This window comes from Lutjanus erythropterus, chromosome 9, assembly GCF_056507025.1.
Source record: "Lutjanus erythropterus isolate fLutEry1 chromosome 9, fLutEry1.hap2, whole genome shotgun sequence".
In the NCBI taxonomy this organism is placed as follows: domain Eukaryota; kingdom Metazoa; phylum Chordata; class Actinopteri; order Lutjaniformes; family Lutjanidae; genus Lutjanus; species Lutjanus erythropterus.
The window spans coordinates 32769082-32790443 of record NC_139325.1 but is presented as its reverse complement, the minus strand read 5'-3'; the positions used below and the strand labels follow the sequence as shown (position 1 = coordinate 32790443).

At 41.0% G+C, this 21362-nt stretch overlaps 1 protein-coding gene across 2 annotated transcripts in view; it reads left to right on the top strand.

The window, feature by feature from the left end:
- The window catches only part of grik5 (glutamate receptor, ionotropic, kainate 5), a 138057-nt gene that overhangs the window by 2553 nt on the left and 114142 nt on the right, over positions 1 to 21362 (top strand). For both annotated transcript variants that reach the window (XM_084727179.1, XM_084727178.1), the window contains exon 3: positions 3393 to 5404. The gene's annotated coding sequence lies outside the window, so the exon portion shown is untranslated. The remainder of the gene's footprint in view (positions 1 to 3392; positions 5405 to 21362) is intronic.

Genomic DNA, 21362 nt, shown 5'->3' with positions numbered 1-21362 from the left:
AGCAAAATGAAAGGAGGCCAGGTGCCAGTTGATAAACAAACATTAATAATAATGTAATTTATTGGATAAAATGAACAGCAAAAGGCCCGTAACTCATCTTTCTTTCAAATTCTTAATTTTTAAGTTAATGACTTATTAACATATTAACTAAATTAACCTGGTGCAAAGACCGACAGATATATTTTACTGCATTTGATAACTGCAACTGCATTTTAGTTGTAAATGCTTTAGTAACGTTTGAGTTTATACAACATTAAACATGGCTGTAGACTCAAACATCATGCAATCACTGAAATAATGTAACAATTTATAAACATAAACGGCTCCTACGAGGGACATAATGAAAACCATATTTAACTCTTGTAGCATGAAAATACACATTTATGAGATCAGAATTATCCTCCTTTCTGTGTAGCTTTTGCTCCTGTTAAGCTAATAGTTGTCTTCCCCTGCAGAGCTCACCATCTGATCCTATTATACTTTGCTCACCCTGAAAGGCCATCACCCAAAGATCAGCCTTCTCTGTTACTAAAAGCCTAATTTATCCCATCATGTGCAAAACTATCATAGCTGCCCTTCATTCCTGGGAAAAACAGTCTGAGTCATTTATTTTCATTGTGAATTAGAAAATGTTTGGAGGGCCACCCAGCACCCTATCGGGGGCCAAATTTCGCCCACAGGCTGCAAGTTGAGTATCACAGCCCTACAGTTTAAAAAATGTCCATGTGTTACTGCCAAATCTAAAATCAGTTTGTGTAAAAACACACAAACAGACACACTGAGAATGATATTCCACACATTTTCTCCTTTTCTTTATGAGGACATTCTCATCTGTACATCTTTATTCGCCTGATTATTTATTTCTCGAACAATATAATGTGGCTCAACGACTAATTTGAGAGATTTTATTATTTGTTTCTATCATAAAACCTTTGAAAAATATGACAATTGTTTACACAAGTCCAACTTTGTTCACAGTATCACTGTATCAAAGTAGGGGTTGCTGAACTTTCAGCATCAAAAAGGCCAACCTTATTTCTTCTCCTGTTATTCTAACTTTAAAGAAATGTGATATAAATTGAAATATCCCTCCTTTTGCTCGGGACCCCTTTCAGTCCACTCAAGTATTATTGTACTGAAACGTGAGCCAATTATTGCTTCTCTCTCATTTGTCTGGGAGCCAAAGTGATGCCAGTCTTTACTAGGGCTGTCACTGTCAAAAAAATCTGGTTTGCACAAATTCATACTGATGTGTAATTTGTTTGAATGCAACCCATGTGGCCTTATCCCAAAATACATTGTATAATTAATGCTGTTTTATTCATTCATTCTGCCTCAGCCTCCTCAGCTGAGTGACAAGCCAGCGTTACCATAAGGCAGTTGCATTTTACAAAGTTAGCAAACAGCCCTGTTCTTTGCAGGATTTCTCCATCTATGGTGAATCCAGAGTGCTTCTTTCAATTACCTCTAAGATGGTTTGGTGTCATGATTATCCATTCAGCACAGCTCTCATGTTTCTCATTTCCCTTTTTAAGAGAGCAACCACAGTTCACTGAGGGCAACAGGGCATGCAGTGGATCAGATGGACACTGTTTTTTAGGAATGACCCCACTAAATTGCAATACATCATAATTAGGACTGGGTATCATTTAAAAAAAAATCGATATCAGGACCAATACCAGTACCCTTAAAGTGATACAGATACGAATAAAGTGCTTTATTTACTTCATTCAGTATCCATCATGTGAATAGAAGCATTCAGTTGCATACACTGCCACCACTGCTCTTCCCAGTTATTCCTGAATAATTCTAATGCACTTTATACATTTAATTTTTATCTGATACCACCGTCATGTAGTATAGCCATACTTTCAGACGTTTTGGTGGCATCTTGGCACGCTGAACTCCATCAAATATACCATGTTCAAATTCACCACACCATAGACTTTAAGGCTTATAGCAGCTGCAGTAGTGGATCAATCACACATTGCATTAAACCAAAGAATGCTCTCTGTTGTTGGCTGAGAGCAAAACCATACAACAAGTATTTTTTCCACACTAGAACCAGAACCATGATGGATTCCTCTGCTTTTACCCATAGGGGAATTAAGGAGAATCCTTTTTGGTTCCTGGTAGAACATATTGTAAAGGTTATACTTGGAGTTCTTTCTAGAACACCACATAAAGGGCTACACCTAGAACCATCTGTGAAAGGTTTCACCTAGAACCCCCTATGAGAGGTTCTACAGAGAACATTTCTCTGGTGTAATGGTCCTACTAAGAACCCTCTCTGGGGATCCTATCCAGAATTTCCCCCCTTCTAAGCATGCTAGAGATGGGTTCTCACAGAGGGGGTTCTACCGAGAAACTTTTTATATGTCATGTTTTTTTTTTCTAGAACACACTTGGGGTTATTCTGAGATTCTTTTTATATTGCAAATATTATCTGGAACCAACCCTACCGAGAACCTTTTAATATTATGGAACAAAGAGCCATTGATGAACCCTTAACAAACAGCACTTTCTTCCAAACAGCATTCTTTGGATGAAAATGTTTCTTAATGGAACCATAAGTCTTACAAAGAACCTTTTTTAAAAGAAATGTTCTTGAGAAGCAAATTGTTTTGGGGAGAACTTCAGCCCTTCAGGTAGAACCTTTTTGGAACTATTATACCTAAGAGTGAAAATCTGGGTGCAAAAAGGATAGCATACAAGTATCATTTGACTGTAAAAGTTTTGATACTACTTGTGTTATTTCAGTCAATGCCTTAAAGGTATTGAGTACAGATACTCAGCTCTAATCATAACAGATGCTAGATGAATGCTAGCTTGAATAAAAATGACAGCCCTCGTCTACGCCAGTCACGTATGAGAACTTGTACCTGACCACTGCTACGAGCCTGGACTGCAGTCCTCCACCTGCCTGAGGCACATTGACAAGTCAGAGGTCTCTTGCCGTCCTTCATTGTGCTCCTTCTCATGCATCTCACCTTGGATACTGTGAGTGTGATGGACAGCTAACTTGGAATTGAAGAAAAAGACAGGAGAAATGATTGGATGAAAGCGAGCTAGGTGTAGATATAAAATTGGATAGAGGCAATAGAAGAGAGATGTGACGGCGGGGAGAGTGTTTTAAGATGAGCTTGTTGCGAGAGAGTGAAAGGATCAAATCATAGAGTGAGTGGAGAGTAGGAAGGAGCAAACAAGCAGCAAAGTCGGAGGAAGAGTGACAAGGACGGAATAGACAGCAGGACGACAGGCAGGGTGGAGTGTGACGAGGAGGAGAATGACATACGCGATAAGGCAGAGTGACACAAATGTCACCATCCTAACCTTTCATGCACTCTCACTCTCTCCTTTATACTTTCTCTCCTCCCTTCTTCTTTTTCTAGATCTGGAGACTTGCAGAGATGGACACCAAATGGGCAGCATGGAAGCCAACACACACCCTCCAGCGACTAGCTTTCCACACCTAACTGCTGCCACCATCTCCAGCCATCAGCTTGAGCCAAACCAGCGAGGACTGAACCTGCAGAGTTGAGCTGAGACACCAGAAGCTGTGTACAGGAAGTATAGAAAAGCCAAGGTGGACAGGCCTCAGAGGAGTTGACTTACAACAAACCAATCAACCTGTTGAGCATACGATTGAGCTTCTTGGACTTCATCTGAAATGAAATAGGCTGCAGTGATGCTTGAGCAGTGGTATGGAGCTTTCGGACACGTCCGGATTTATCGACCGGATATCCTATCGAGATTACGACACTTTTGTGCACACCTCAGAGCTGGGCCTCCTTTCCAGATTGGCTTGTGGGCAAAAGCGAGTAATTGAAAATTCCCCCTTGAGAGGGTCTCTCTTCTGATTTTTTTTTTCTTTCAAAGGAACAATTTCAAAAAACCCCTCTCTTTATCCCACGTTTTTCCCTTCCTCCTTTTTCACCATCTTTCTCACACATTGCGGAGAAATACATTATGAAGCAGCACCATTCTTCTTCATCCTCCCTCGGTGATGGAGAGAGAGGAGGGACAGACTGTCCAGAATAGATAACGAGCAAGGAGACTGGCATTGAGGAGAGGAGAAGGAGAGAAAAAGCAAAAAAAAACGAGGGAAACAGGTAGAGAAAGAGAGAAAAGGACGGAGAAGGCAAGAAAAGAAAAATAGAGAATTAAGTAGGATTGTTCAAAATCCTCTTGGAGACTTTGAGTCTCTTTCTAATTCGTCTGTGCCGTGTTGGAGGCTAGTTAGCGCAATGGGCAGGGGAGGGGTCAGGATTTACACCAGGGGGGGCCCTTGAGCAGGAGAGTAGGGTTATGTCCCCCCTGCACCTGCCTGGTCTGTATCTCTGTGTTTGGCAGGAAGACAGACTGAAAGATGGCCTGGTAAACAGACAGCTAGACTGAATGACAGACAAGCTCTGAGGCTGGTAAGACAGACAGACTGGGAAGATAGACAGACAGACGGACAGGAAGACGGGTACGCAGCCTATTCCAAGTGTCAGGCACAGAGCCAGGCAGACATCCAGTGCCGGCACAGTAGACAGCGTGCGATTCATTGTCATTCTATGCAGTGTGTGAGGAAGAGACAGAGAGAAGGGAAGAAAGCAGAGACAGAGGGAAAGAAGAGGAGCATCCCCATGTTTGTAGCTTCTGGAGGATCTCACTCCATCTGCATCCACCTCAGTCAGTACTGTGGCAAGCCCATGCACTAAAAAAACAGGCTGGGAGGGAGGGGGCTGTTACTAGAAAGGAAACACAGGTTGGAGAGAGTAAGGGAGGGAGGCAGGCAGAGAAACAGAGGGAGAGAGCAGGTGTCGGAAATCCTCCCCTTCATCTGCTTGTCATTTACTCCTTTATGTTCTCTCGTCGTCTGGCGAGGTGATTGGTTTTCTGATGCCGGCATTTCTCTGCTCATAGGCCCTCCGCAATCCCGAGGAAAACAAGAGGTGGGCAGACAGAAGAAAGCAGAAAAAAGACAGCATAAAAAGAAAGGTGGGGCCCCAGTTTGATTGACTAATTTTTCACCCCTTCCTTTTCTTATTTGTAAGGACGGGCTCTTGTTATTTTTTCACTTTTTTCTCTCAAAGTAAGAGATAGAAAGAAGAAAAACACCGGCCCAATCAATCCCTCATTCTCTTTGTACACAGAATTGAACCTCTGCTTTCATCAACTGTTGATTTTTCTCGCCTTGTCCTAAAGGGATTATTTTCTCCATCTGAGTACAAACACTGGAATCCTTCAGATTCCTTCTATATGTCCTCACCCCCAGTGACACAGTGTGAACCCCTCGGACTCCCCCCACCTCGGCTGAAGTGTGAAAACCCCGTGGTCTCAGATCTCAATGCCTGTGTTGACTCACTACTACAGCGATAATATGGCACGGCGCTTCTGATAACGTCTGATTCATTCTGTAAGTAGGACTCTCTCTCTTTATGTGTGTGTGTGTTTACATGTAGGCAACACTGCATGTCATTAGCGTGTATTCAGCTCATGTATGCAGAAACACAGACGTGGTCTGTCTTTCTGCAGTGTTGGTTTTATGGTGTCTTCACAGCGGATTTGCTTTCCTGTGCTTCCTCTGCTTCAGGCAATTTCAGCGTGTGTGTGTGTGTGTGTGTGTGTGTGTGTGTGTGTGTGTGTGTGTGTGTGTGTGTGTGTGTGTGTGTGTGTGTGTGTGTGTGTGTGTGTGTGTGTGTGTCTGCCAAAGACAGAGATTTTGATCTTACAGCCAAGCTTACAACAGCATCAGAGTAGTGTCAGAAAGAGGCGAAGGAGGTGCCTTTCTCTACGTGTGTGTAGAGGGGTGTGTGTGTGTGTGCACGCCTACATATTGGTCCTGAGGTTAATTTGAACTAATTAGTGGTGAGTATTTTTTGCTTCTCAGAGCAGTTTTTTGGTTCTGTGTCAGTGTACTTGCATTCATTAGGGTGAGATGGAAAGGGGATGGGGGGCTAAAACTGAAGAGGGTGAACCAGCTAATGAGAATGACTCTGATTCCCTGACTAGTTCTTTGTTGCCTCCATTTCACGTCTAATGCCCTGAGCATTACAACCCGGCTGCATATCATTTCAGCCTCCTTTTATCTCCCTATGTGTTGCCTTGGATGAAACCCTATCCTGAGACCCAGCCTCTGCAATGTCCTGCATATTACTAAGCCCATCTATCTCCGCGGACACATCCACATCTTTATACACTCCCACAGTCACCAGGCCCTGCACCGGGAGACGCTCAATCAAGATAGTCCCTTCAAACAGACCAATGAACTGTGAATAACGCCATTACACAAACTCCCAGCTCAGAGCGTTACAGAGACAGAAAGATTGGGAGGGTGGAAAAAAAGGAAGGAAAAAAGGCGAGAGAGAGAGAGAATGAAAAACATAGAAGATAGAAGAACAAGAACAGAAGGGGGATGAGAGAGAGTAGACAGAGTGTGTGAGACAGAAAGCAACAGAGGGGAGGACACATAAGAGGAGGGAGGGTGAGAAACAGAGAGGGAAAAGGGAGTGCGTGGGTCTACAGGGGCCGCGGAGCAGGAAAAGACCTCTGCTCCATGGGAGCACTCTGATGGGCTTAGCAAGGCCCTGCTTTGTTCACACTGTTGGTCAGCCTCTCAGAATTAAGATTACTAAATAATACGATTACTGCAGCTGCACGCTGATAACACACTGCTGCCGATCCCCTTTGTCACTGTCAGAAGACCCAGAGAAGAGAGGAGGAGGAGTGGCATATGATGGCATCAAAGGCATGACAGTACTGACTACATTACACTGTTGCAAGGGCCCTTGCTACACAACATGGCTTCTGTGCTTGCCGCTGAGTGGAAAGAGTTTGTGTGACTTTTCATACGACAAGTGGCTATAAACAGAAGACGCACTTAGGCAAAAATAATGTCAGCCCAGATTCTTTTCCTCAAATGGATGGATGTTGTCATCACGTCCAGTCCAAAGACAGCAGGATAATTAGTGGATGGAGCCACCGTGACGTCACCCATTCAGCATTTGAAATTAAGGATGTCCTGTGGTCACAGGGACAAAAAAAAATAGCATCTGGTACACAAACATATGGTGTCTGGGAAAATTCTTGGGCAGTGTAGCAACTTATCATTAAATATGAAATTACTGTCTTTGTTCATGATATATACATCATTTTAATTGTTATGTGTTCAAATTTGAAAAATGTGAGATAGCACAAGCTCATTTTTACACACACAAAATCAATAAGTCTTATTAGCCATTTTCAAAATCAGGTGCTAGCTAGTGAAATGTGGTTGTGATGCCTTAGTTATGTAAATAATGTCTCAAAGAGTATGTGGCCTGCAAAGTGTAATTATCATCATCATTATTATTATTATTGTTCAGCCTATGAATAATAATGACATGTGATATAGGGAACAGTGCATGCTTCAGTCCATAGGGAATGTTTGGGATACCAGCCCTCATCTGCTTTATGATTGCAGCAAAAACACATTTTTTTCACCTGATTTATGAAGTTGAGTGTTTGCTTGTTTCTCCTTTTCTGAATCATCGTGGAATTGCCCACACCTGCATAAGCCTTCCTTTCTCACAGTTCGCCGTAAGTGCTTTTTGTATGAAACAAATGTATTTAACTGTTTTTAGCATATAGAGTGACAGTTCCAATGTGAGCGTGGAGCTGGTGGGTGACGTACTGCGACTTGGGTGGTTCTTGGTTTTGGGTCATCTGTTCAGCAGGAAATGATGGTGGCCTTCCTGATTATACTCTTTCTCATATTACAGCACACTTAAGTATGTTTCTGGGAACATTTTAGCAAGAAATAGGCAATGTAGTTTTAGAATCTTGATCCATATTTGGTCAGCACTGCCTAGTTTTACACTTTGAGCTGAGCTTCAGGAGGCTTAATTGGGATCGATCTTTCCATTTCTTTAAGCAAAGGCAATGTAGTAACAGAATCTTGATCCATATTTAATGTATACTGTCTACTTTGATCTGAGATTTGTGAGCTCTGTGTGTTACACCGGATATACTGACTGAGAATGACCTGTCAATCACATGGTAGCCCTGTCATGAAGCATACCCTGTTTTATTGTCTCTTTTACGCTAAATGGGACCATAACTTACAAAAATGAACACCATGCTGTATAGAAGAAGACTTGGAACCATAAACACATTAGAGCTGTTTACTGAAGTAATAAATCAAGTGTGAAGTAGGGTCATTTTCTCCATGCAATCAGACTTCTTTTTGCAACCTGGTTTAAAGCACTTCCACATTGACTTCATTTTTCAGACCAGGAAGCTCCGTCCACTTATTTTACTGTCAATGGTCCGATCATGTGACATAAATTTTGACTTGGCTTATCTTTTCTCCAGTGGTTAATGTTGCACTGTTGGCTCCAAATGGGACAAAAAAAAACAACAAACAGGGAAAACACTCTCTATATTACCTCATTCCACATTTGGTATCATAAACCAAGGCTCTCATGGTGAGACTTCTGCCCCTTATCTCAATGTTTTACACCGTATCCTCTGCGTGGGCTATTTGTTTCATGTTTCCGTGCTTGACAGCTTTGACACGGATTCCTGCCAAGTTGACCTTGCAGTTTAAAGTGTAATAAAAGCTGAATTCCCCGGCTGTGTTGCACATCGATACATGTTCTTCTAGTAGCTGATAAATGGTCTCACACCCCACGGGAGAGGGGAAAAACAAGCAGGCAGCAAAAAACCCCTGTCCAGTCCTGCTCAGTGGAAGTAACATACAACCATCTGAAACCCAGTGCTCCCAGGGTAGTGAGCTAATATCAGGGTTTGGCTGGGCTCAAACCCCCTTCTACGAGATATGAAGTATCTGCACTCTCCTCTCAGCAGGAACAGCCATTTGCCTGCAGAGCTAAAGATAAGCTTGGTGCAGGAAACAGGAAAAAGACTTATTTAGCATGTGATGGTATAGTACAAGAGTAACAAATAACAAAGCAGAGCGGAGGGCACAAAACTAAATCAATGAAATATGACACACAGCACAAACGTGCAGCTTAAAATCGCCCTAAACCACTGCGAGCTGGCAACCATTCATTTCAGTTTCTGTCTCTGTGCAGCACATTTGTCATCTTGTGGAGGTTTCATGTACATGTCATGGAGTGTATTTGCTTCAGTGACACTAAATGAACTTTGACCCCAGGCCTTCCTCAGCTGAGGCCCAGAGTCACAAACTAACTGTATGAGTCACTCTGTAGAACCAGTACAGCTCCGGTCAAAAAGCATCCATGTTAAATCACATGCACCCTGCTCAGCGAGTACAGACATGCAGAAACAGAAAGGCACCATCAAGATGATGCGCCAAATTATCAGTTACGTGTCGTGTCATTCGGTCTCCCTTTTTAAGTGCTTTTCATAGCCGCAGTACACTGTCGCTAAAGTAAATCATTTCACTTGACTTGGTTTAAATTGCAGAAATGCACATGGTTCATCTGATAATATTTCGCATTTGCTTTCAGAGCTTCCCATTGCCCCTGTTTATGCCAGTTGGGTCCTTTCAGATCAGCAATCCCATCAGCCCTCAAGGTTAGATTTTCTAATCGCTGGTTCAGGTTTTTATTCGCCGGTTCCAGTTGTGATTGTGCTTGACAATATTGTTCCTTGATGATTCTCCACTTCTGTTATTGTTTAGGCAAAAACACATTTTCACATTGTTTGCATCATTAATCATTTTACAGGTCATTGGTGGGAACAGCTGTCCTTTTTTCAGGCCTGGCCACCAGCTGTTATTTCTTTAACTGTGCTGTAATGTAACAGAGAATGCTTCATTCATCTCAGAAAGGTGCACATTTCAGTTCAGTTCAGTTTAGTGTGCCACACTGTATTCCTGTATCACCCTACACAAGTATGTTTTACCAGTACGAGAAAATAAAAGTGTGCCCCCTCCTATAATTGTGTTATAAAATCCCCGGCAAGCTGCAGCATGCTGATAGCCTCTGTTCCGCGTCACCTGCCTAGCACTCTCCACACTCCTTCACGCCGTAAAATATGGATTTATTTCCAGCAAATGTCTTGACTGGTCACCAGCTCACCAAAATGTCTTTGGTGAGTTTTGTTTTGTTTCTGTAAAGTTTGAAAGAAGCTGACGATGATGACGTTTTGCAAAAGGAGTTTGGTGAATTTGGAAGAGTAAATCAGCTGTTTCTGGTTAAACAAAATGTATCTTACTCTAACTCTTTTAAGGACTCAGAAGACTAATGGTGTCAGACACTTTGAATCAATCTGATGAAAATAAGCACCAGCAAACAAGCAAGCACCACCTGTCCTGCACACTCCGGTAGTGCGCTCTAGTGAAGTGGCTGACAGCGTGTCACCTGTGCTACGTTTCTGTCACTATTCTCCGCTTCCATCCCAGTTAGTTTTGTGGTTTGTGGTGATTCAGAGACTCATACAGTTGCATTGCTCAGTGAATAATGACACAGCTAAAAAACGAGATGAAACCGGTTTACCAGCGACTTGTTTCACCCTCTCTCATCAGATAATCACCAGCACATGTGGTCACGAGGATTTTTTTTTATTATTTAAAGTTATGATTCCCCTTTATTCCTCATGATTCCTTTTTGTAAGCTTCTACTTCTGTTTTATCATGTTGCTGTAATGCACACTGACTGGCAAAGGAAAAAAACAAATGCTCAGCTGGAAGAATCTCAGTCAACTGAAGGATCTCCAACTGTTTCAAATCTTTGACTGTCAGGGGACAGCCCTGATGTTCACTAACATGCAGTCTAGATTTTGAAGTGTGTGTAATAAACTGTAACATTTACAATCTACACCTAAGACTAACCAAAGACCCTAACCCAAAAAGCTAAAAACTAAACCAAACTAGACCTATGAAACTACTTCATGGTCCAAGGACATTTTTTTTGCTATCAGTCTAAATATTGGTTAAATAGGTAAGATACAATAAATACAGACAAGTGGCAAGTGAAGAATAACAGAAAAGTGGATTTCAGAGAAGAGTAACTGGTTTAGAAGGCCCCAACCATTTAGGGTATCCAAGCTTACATATTTTAATAGTAACTCATGCCTTTATTTATAGTGTTACAGCAGGAATAGATAATTAGACTGTTGTCAACGCTGAATCTATCATTTTCTTATCAACTGGGGACTGTGACTGGCTTCTGCTATCATGCCCCCTGATGTCTCTTGCGTTGGTAGTTCACTCCTGAAGTGTCTCAGACAGCTCCTGCTCCAAAGTGAGCCAGGCTAATTTGGGATATGAGATCTCTTCTAACACTGAGCAGCACTTCAGTTTCCTCTCCCTTCAATCTTCCGCCGCTTGACCACCAGCGCGAGGCACTGCAGCCTGCACTAAACCTTTGCTCCTCATTGCCTAATGGAGCACAAAAAATGGCCCTGTTTGCTTAGTCGTTTGTCCACTCCTGCTTGCTTCAGGCTAGCTGGCCTTGGGGGAAAGATTGAGTGAGAGTGTGTGTGTGTGTGTGTGTGTGTGTGTGTGTGTGTGTGTGTGTGTGAAGAGGATGACAAGAAATGGACATTAGGACACACATGCCCTTTCCATAATGTGCTCCCGGCTGGGCTGTTTGGCTGGCCATAAAGTGAATGCCGCTAATGGCCTCCCAGTTAATGGAGTCATTAAGATTGGATTGCAAAAAGATAAAAGCAATGTGTATAATGTGTGTGAACCGGGTGGAAGTGTGATCGTTTGTATTTGTGTACTGTTACTGTAAGTGCTTTGTGTATTTCTACTTATTAAGTGCTCCACTGGATACACCCAGGACAACACTAAAGGCAGCAGTGACACTCTCCTGCATTAGCATTAGTAGAAAAGGTCAGTATTCTATCAGTGTAATTGTAATACGGTCTGAGGCTCAGGTGATCAGTCTCAACCCGGCCCGTCCTAATCAGTTGGCTGGCAGAGGCTCAGAAAGTCACAGCTATAATGTTTCACCGCTGCCGTGTGCGAGTGTGTAAGTGACAAAGGCTGATAGGCTTCATTTGAGGTCATTTCAGGACCTGTCCCCGAGAGAATATGGCAAGGCTGGAGAAGGGCATTCTGGGTAGTGTTGCGTGTTGTTTTCATGGTGGCATGACTGCTCATTAAGTCTATGTCAATTTCTTGATTCTTACCAGAGGCTTTTGCTTATGTCACCGTGCTCATCATGTTTTAAGCTTCAGCTGAGGTCGGTCCAGTTTGCCTCATTCACTAGTTGCACTCAATGAAATGCAGCCTTTATTACACCATGAGGGGAAGCTAGTTTGCAGGCAGAATTAACATTAAATCACAGGTCAAAATAATTAAAACAGAACAGAAAACTCTTTCTAATTAGGCAAGACAGGGAGTCAATAGTTGACTGTTCAACTTTGTGAATATTCACAATTGTTTTCTCTGGCACCTCTTTACAATAAGACTACCCTTATAAATGATTTATAATTATTTTTAATTATGAAACAATTGTGGGCTCACTATTTGGCAAAATCCAGTTACTGTATATTACTATTATTAACTTTATTACAAGGATAAACCCCTCTAGATGGACCATCTTGTTTTCAAGGGGGTCCTTAACAGAAATTCACACACACACACACACACACACACACACACACACACACACACACACACACACACACACACACACAAATCACTAATACTAAAATACTAATTAATGAGTTACTAATATTTATAACTGCCAAAAGGGAGCTTTATTGTAGAGTGTAAAACAGTGCATGCTGAAAATGTCAGGTAAGGTAAACAATATTGCCAAAGCCTATGAATCTGGTAATTTGATGCCAAATAAAACTTTGGTCGCGTTTTATGTTATAGTACGTTGATAAGATGTAACAAGCCATAGTTTCTACCAAATTAAACAAAAACTATAAATATGTTCTTTATTAGACAGAATTTATACCATAATTAGATTCCATACACCTAACAGTACAAATAAGACATAACAAGTTGTTCTATCAAATGTATCACATACCTTTATTAGACCCTTATGAGACTTTATTACAGGGTAAATAGGGGCACATTACAACAGAAATGTACTATAAACTAAAGTATATTATTCTCCACTGTTTGACCCTTATTGGAGTTTATTAGAGGTAGGAACATATTATAACAGAATTGTAAACCAAAGTGAAACCACATATCTGCTACTTCCCCATTTAAAAACAATATGTGAGCCAGATCTACCAAATAAATGCCAAAATGCTAAAGGTGGAGGAATATTTTGTCTATGGGTGATTGCACAGACTTATTGTAATACTGTAGGCAGACAATGTGGTTTGGTTAAAGAATTAGGCATCAAGCTTGGCTGCTCTGCTAATTGTATGGTACCAGCTCACTTTAGTTTACAGTACAATTATTTTGTGATGTGACTCTAATGACCCTCTAATAAAGTCTTATAAGGGTGTAATAAAGGGTCTAATACTGTCTAAATACAAACATATTATTTCCGTCTTTGTCTAATCAGCTTTTTAAGTCTCAGTAGCATACTGTAAAATGAAGTGTGACAGAAACTTTTTGACAATTAAGGCATGCTGTGGTGGTTAAATTTTAGTAAGGTGTTAATGAATATGTGATGAAGACACACATAAATGGTGCTGATGGAGAAGACTAAGAAAGTTAAGTTCTTAATGAGATCTGAGCTGTAAAAATAAAGATAAATGTAGGCTCACCATTTGGCCACCAACAGGTCGCTGTTGCCCTTTTCATCTAATATGTTGTAACAGCTTATTAATGATTTATAGAGTTTTCAGCCTCATTAATAACCTAATTATAACCAGTTATACATCCTTTTTAAGGGTAGTCTTATTGTAAAGTGGTACCATTTTTCTCAACCTTGAAAAGTGTAACTTCTTTATAAAAAGTCAAAATGTTATGATACTACACTGTTTACAAATATTCCACATTTACAGAACTTTGGCAGCCTCATGGTAATAACCATATTTATCTGTCAGAGGGTGTCAGTCCGTGTATTAGAAGATCACACACACTAAATTTCAGAGTGAAAGAGCACACCTTTTAATCTAATCAGTTACTAAGCAGGCGAAGCCCGTAGCTGGAAAATTGAGTCTCAGCAGGAGATGTCATACTGCAATCACTGATCAAACCTGTCTGCAGACCCCTGAGGAGGCCTGAGGGGGTCATGCTGCAAAATAAAGAAAACTGGTTTAATTTCAGTTATTTTATTTTGAGAAGGGATCATGAGGGCATATTATGGGAGTGACTATTCTGATCAGAGATTTCATTATCGTTAGTCACCAAAGTGTTAACATTTGTAAATTATAGTGGATTGAAATTCTAAGTGTGTGTGTTTGAGGAGCCTTTTTGAAAAGCCCATATTTAGACAGTGTGACTACAGTAAGAGGACAGTGTCTTCTGTTACAGTTTGAGCTGTAGCACTCGGCAAGCAGTCTTGTACTGTTCATCCATTCTGGTACAATTCTACATAATTGCTTCTGTGTGAAAAATTGTTCAAAAGTCATTCAGGTAACAGCATTGTCAGCCTTGGTTTAGTGAGTCTATTTTACATTTTAATGTTTCAGTGCATCTCCTGCTGAGCGGCAGTTTGCCTGACAGTGTAATAATGGCACTCATCATGATATCTACAGGTATCGCCTCTCTTTGACGCTGATCATTAATAAATGTAGGGCTCAGCTCAGCTCTGCTAGACTCTAGTCTCTATGGTGGACCTGGATCACACAGAATTTCTACATATTTGAACACTCATGTAGTGGTTGCAAGTGAGATAAAGCAAAGTAGTAGTACTTGTTGTGTATAGTGTCATGCACATATATCAGTGCTCAGCCCATATATGTGGACTTATCAAATGTACTGTTGCAGCATTGAAACGACATTAAACTTTTTGCTTTTTGCATTGTAGACTTTGTCTCCTCTGCTGATATTGATAAATCTGTCACAAGTAAGGTTGATTTTCTGAAACACACCAAAAAACCCTGTATAAATGAGGCAGGATGAATAAAATAAGTGATGAATTTAATAACTTGTAATGTGAAAATCGTAAATTGTGAAATCATAAAAAAAGCATTTTACCAGAAAATCATAGGCTTTAAATCATTCTGTAAGGAACAATAAAACATGAAATGGACTTCAGTCTCACCTGAAACATGCAACAAACAAAGCCTTCCTCTCCTAGGAGATCATTAAACCTGCCTGTTTCTATAAATAATGGTGATGCACTGGAACCTAACAGTGCACATAGAGATCTTTGGCTTTTGCTTGAATTATTGTTCATATAATATGTTTGACTGTAGACATTTCTTATGAGACAATAAGGTTTGTACCAAGCATTGATCGGCCATCTTTGCTTAGACATAATGAATAATTTGTGCTTTCATGAATATTACACTGTCATCAGTTCTCTAAAAAAATAATAATCATAAAGTTGCCCATCCTATATTGTGTTTTATTTACATCTCAGTCACTACTATAGACTACTATAGATTTCCACAAAATATGACAGTAATTTCTCAAATAATGATGGTTATAGTGGCGTAAATATACATGCCATTCTGTGATTTTTCATCTCTTACTTAATTACGAGGCAGAAATTATACCACAGCCAAGCAGTCAGTGCCATGAATGCCCTGGAGTGTGGCTGTAATGCCCCTTCTAAAATTAACTACCCACACAGCCAGTTTGGCATGCCCTGTTTTGAACTTGCTGTTGTGGCCTGCAGATTTCCTAATTTAAAACTATATGCAATACAGCAAATGAATGAACTCATGTTTCCCAGTGTCTCTGTTGTTACCCTGGACATTAACAGCAGCGCAGGATTTCTCCCGTCACTGCAAATATATGTGTAACATAAACATCAACACCTAGCCCACGAGCTAACATTAGCTAATAATGAATCTTAGCTTATGTGATAAAGCTCAAACAACTACATGCTGTACGCTATAAGTATAAATACACGTGCGTTTTCAGTTTATGATAATGACTGCAAAAACTATATTGTCTCAAACACATGATAGATGTAGAATTGACAGTGTTATGAGTCAGTGTTTAACTTAGCGTGTATCTGCTCAACCAGCCAGCACTCATTTTAGTGAGAAATCTTAAGTTTCGAAATATTTCACTCACCAAAAGAAGCTTGGTAGGGAGTTGAGGCAACAGAATCCAAAGTTTGCATGGAAATACACTTTGTCTTGACAAGAAGACTGTTGACATATGACGCCTTTTATCTTTTGTTTCTCTAATTATGTATTTTTGCAGACCTTAAAGAATTGTTAGTATGTCACATTTCTTACTCAGAGCTTGTGTAATATTTTCTCTTGGAGAGCACAGGGAGCGTCTGTTTAATTCAGACTGCTAGTGCTGTATGTACATTTTTAAAACGTTTTGTCACTACTACAGAAACACTGGGTAACTGCTAGTGTATGATAAGGTTGTCTGATATTGACTGCAGTTTGTTAGTGGTTTGATAAATGGTTTCCAGTGTAATACTGTGTGTTTGTATTGATTACTGACAGTGGTTGATTAGGCTAATTATCATCTGGTGTAATTGTACAAATACTGTTTCGTCTTCATACAATATAATTATCTTTTTTTTTATTGCAACATTGGTTTTGGCCTTATTCCTCAGCATTCTAGCCACTATGCCCCATTGAATTTGTATTAATCAAAGGCCAGAGTGGCATTTGCTTAAAAATAACTTGTTTCCAGGACTTTGATTACCAAAATAGGTAATTTAATAGGTATTAAATTATCCTTTCTGTGTAATTTTCTACCTGGCCATATGTCAGGCTTTTCTGTTAAATAATCATTAAAAGTCAGCAATCCAGTTTTTTGTCACCAAAAAACTGTAATCATCCAAAATTGCAGCCCACTGATATAAAAGCGCATCAAGTATAAAAGATGCAGTCCCTGCTTCTTATTCCAAAAATATAGTCCGAAGGCCAAATCTCATCACCACTTCCATGTTTTGCTCATTGTTTCCACAACACTGGTATTTTGGGATTGTGAGTCAAGAGCCTGCAATCAGCTCCGCCAATCAGAAGTATTAACATGCGAGTCAGTTCCAGCTCAGCTGCCTCGGCCCAAATGGTGATGCAGCAGTTGATTATGGGCTACTGCCTGATTTTAAACTGCTGAATATTTAATTGACTCAATGAAACATTATACTCCAACTGGGCTCATATCATGTCATTATAACTGAATTAAAAAAAATACAACAGATGTGATTAATTAACTCGTTTGTGATTTTATAGGCTTCAGATTTCCACTGAAGTGAGGCGGGTCTGGAAAACATGGCAGGATTTTTTTCCGCTGAATCGAAACTTGGCCGCCCCCCGCCACTGCCCCCTGCTGCAAACACATTCACAGAAGTGTCATGAAATAGCAAAATATTATCTGCATCATTGCCTTTGTGAAGTGTACCTTTCAGATTAGCTCAGATGTAAAATGGTAGCCTGTGAATAACATAAATTCAGAGACCCAGGGAAGGAGGTGTTGACTGTAATTAAGCTCATACGGAGGTGTGCGTGACATAAAGTAAAAATGCTTCGCTAAAGCAAAGCAACTCTTTAAACGGTCTGACACCTTCCTGAGGGCGATACTTTTCTACTTCACTTGAGCTACACAATAGCAGCACATCATCCAAGAGGCTCAGTTAAAATGAAAAACAATTTTTGCCTCTGGTTCAGCGGTACTTGATGTAATCCACACAGTTGTTTGACCAGTGTTTATTTCAAGTCCTCCTGAGCTATTCACTTGCTGAGGAATCAAAGTCTAAAGCTTGAGTAATTTATGTAGTGCTCTTCTCTGAAACTCTGAAAGTCTTGTGGGGATTTTTCAGTCTCACCAAACCCAGAAATGTTCAAGTCGCATGAAGACAAAATACTATATGATGAACTGCATTGCACACATGAGACGATTGACAAGCTGTTGAGCATAAACACATTATACGTCTGTTTATGCGTGAACATCTGATGTAGATTGTGTCTGTGCATGCGTCTGACTTGTTTGTACATACCATCCCTGTATGTGCAATGTAAATGTTGCGTAGGTGTTTTTGTCCATCTGTATCAAGATCAGTGATCTGTCAAGATGAGAGCCTTCTTGTTCTGCCCTTTATAATATCTTTGAATCCCATGGTGTGTCACAGATGCCAGAATCAATGTATTCAGTGTACAGTATCACACAAGCAGAGCTGTGGTCATGCTGAAAAGCACAGATGATTTCAGGGTCTTTGATCCAGAGTACAACAGGCTGAGAGAGCACATACTCTCCTGATCCACACAGGCGATAGCAGCCTATTAGCACCCGCCGTCAGCCTCAGCTCTGCTGTTTGCAGGTCAGTAGTAGAAAATAATAGGCAGTAGAATAACTTGGCACACAACATGTTGTGTGTCTTACTTTGAAGCTGATAGATTAAAACTGCTAAGCATTGGTAATTAGTGAGCAAAATGGAGATTAAGAATACTATCGTATATAGGTATTATATATACCAAGTGCTATATTGACTTTAATTTTATTTAACAGCATCTAAACCTGTGATAACAGTTTTTTGGCCGCTTGGGAGCAGCAGAAACAGGCTCTACTCACAACAAATTACCACCTCATAAAGTTGGTGAATATGTTAGAACACAGTTCTGTGTTTAAACACCCAGCAGATGCCAGAAAACATTGCCATTCAATTTGAATCTTATGATGAATTTATGTCCTATTCTCATTCCTACTTTCAGCTCTGTTTTGGTCTCCACCAACTCCTGAGGGAAATATCTATTAAGTGCTTCCCTGTGTTCACCAAGTAGTCACTAATCTTTGTCTGTGTGCATATAGTGGGATGTTTTTTTAAGCTGAAAACAGCTGAGTGTTTTGATTCGGGTGAGAGTGAGAGTGAGAGTGAAAGTGAACCAAATCAGTAAAGCCAAAACAATGAGCTGAAAGATTTTCTTAGTTGACTAGTAGTTGTTAGTTCAGGCCATATAAGTTTTTTATTTTATGTAAATATACATTTCTGGAACATCAGAAAATGGTTTAAGTTCCAGGGCTGAGGGAGAAGGTTATAAAGTAACGTTTTTAACACTTAACATCACAGAGAAATGTAAAACCTGGTTGGAGCTGCTGTAACATTAAATCTTAAAGTAACATTAAATCCTCTTTATTGTACCAGGTATCAAACTGGCCTTTGTTGGTCTCAGAGGCTGTGTCCAGTCTGGCTGTTTTAACTAGAAGGTTGGTGAGGCCGGTTCATTTGCCTACTTGCTCTGGTTCTAGTGCTCATTCCGGTGAGACGTTGGGCCCCTCCCGTCCAAGCTTGAACACTTCTTCCTCCCGGTGGTCTGAAGCTTCTGTGCTAGAGGTGTAACAAACACCGGTGCTCTCCCAGTGCAGTAAAGTGCAAGTGGCCCATATTGTTTGTGACTTCTGTGTCACAAGAAAAAAGGTCTGTGCTGCAAACGTCCCTCTGAGACTTTCGTCCTGGTCCTACTGACAAGGTGCAGCTCCTAAATGGAGTTTGAGGTGTTTTTTTTCTATGATAAACTACTTTCACATTACATTAGGCCCAAAACTAACAATTATTTTATTATCATTTAATCTTTTGATCATTTTCTAGATTAATTGGTTAGTTCGTAACCTGTCGTTACGTAAAATGTCAGAAAATGTCTTCACAATGTGAAAATGTTGGTCACGGAGCCCAAGGTGACGTCCTCAAATATCTTGTTGTCCGCAACCCAGAGAGGTGCAGTTTATTGTCATAGAGGACTAGAGAAACTAACTAGAAAATATTCTCAGACAATGACTGGACAGGTAATTGATTATCAAAGTAGTTGGTACAACTAATCAATAAATCGATTAATCATTGTTACTCTGTGTTACATACAGCAGCTTTAAAACTGTAGTTAGAAATAATCTACATAATATAACCGAAATAAGATTCTCTAGTCTCGTTGTATCTTGGTGGAAATCCAGATACATACCAGGTGGCTAATTAGCAGTTCTGTGTTGTTTTCCCGGCGAAGATTCATTGTTTACCCGACAGTGTCAGACCTCAGACCTTTGCCCACTCTGACAAATGGGGACAAAGCACACAGCCATCATTTGCACCGCCTGAAGATTTGCGTGACCTCGGCTCCTGATATCACCATTTTCCAATTTCGCCATCCAGTCTCAATGGGACATAATCAGTCGTTAGCAGTTGGCCGGTGGCACTTGGTGGTGATATCCTGTCCACGATAATAACACGGGCGTCTCGTAAGGGGAAAACCTGCCTTATTGCTCAATGGATTTACATACAGCAGGTAATCATTGTGACCACAGGCTATCTGTGACTGATGGTGTGTGTCAGCACCGAACATGCAGCCTTTGTTTTCATTTGGCAATCAGGCCTGTCGGGCCATGCTGCTGCAGAGATCAGTGTGCTGTTTGGATGATTGTAATGCGTGTGATTGTCTGTGTGAGTGTGAGTGTGTGTGTGTGCGTAATTCATCTAAATGCTTACCTGTGGGCCATCATCTTTGCTGCCTCCATATATCCATCTCACTCAGTGTTGCTGTGAAGCAGAGAAAACATCGGGCTCCTTTCACAAGAGACCACGCCATTACAACAGCGACCTGATTTACTGTCCCACAGAGGCTTTGATATTAAAACAGTGTTGTACAATAATCCATTTTAAAAGAAAACCCAAATTCAGAAATATGCTAATAAAGGGAATTGTGTGTGTACAACCATATCCTCCAAGGCTTCTCTAGTGAGGGGATGTAGGAGGCAGAGGGAGGAGGTGTGGGGGAGAGGAGATAGGAACCGATAGCTCAGCAGAAAGGTGTAAAGTCCTTCAGTGACTAGCTAATCTTCCAGACTTACTGTAGGGCGGATGGTCTTTGCCGTGCCCTCATAGAGGAAGGGAAAAGCTCTGTTGGGCTCACCTTTAAAGCCGCCTGGGCCACAGCCACAGGGGGAAACCCAAACACATCGATTACCCATCAGGAGGGTTTGAGGGGGGGGCGCAGAGATGTAGGGGTGAACTAACTCTCTCCTTCCACCTCCGCCGACCACCCTGACCAGCTCAGGCCACTGCTTTCTCACGGGTACGGCAGAGAGAAGATTGAGGATTGAAGGAAAGCAATCAAAAGCCGAGGTGGATGAAAAATGAGGAAGGTGTGTTGAATGAGAACAATCGACAAAAAGAAAGACAGGAATCAAACAAACAGGCGAGCCCAGAACAGCCGTGTTTTGTTTTGCTCTGATCATAAGCCAAAATCTGGGAGCGTGCTGGTGCACAAATGCACTTGCGTGTGCCTTCGTGTGTGTGTGTGTGTGTGAGAGAGAGAGAGAGAGAGAGTGTGTGCACGGCAGCTGCTGAGTTGCTGTGTTTATCTGTGTGAAAGCTTTACGGTAAATAAAGCTCGAGTCCTGGCAGGGAGACAGGTGC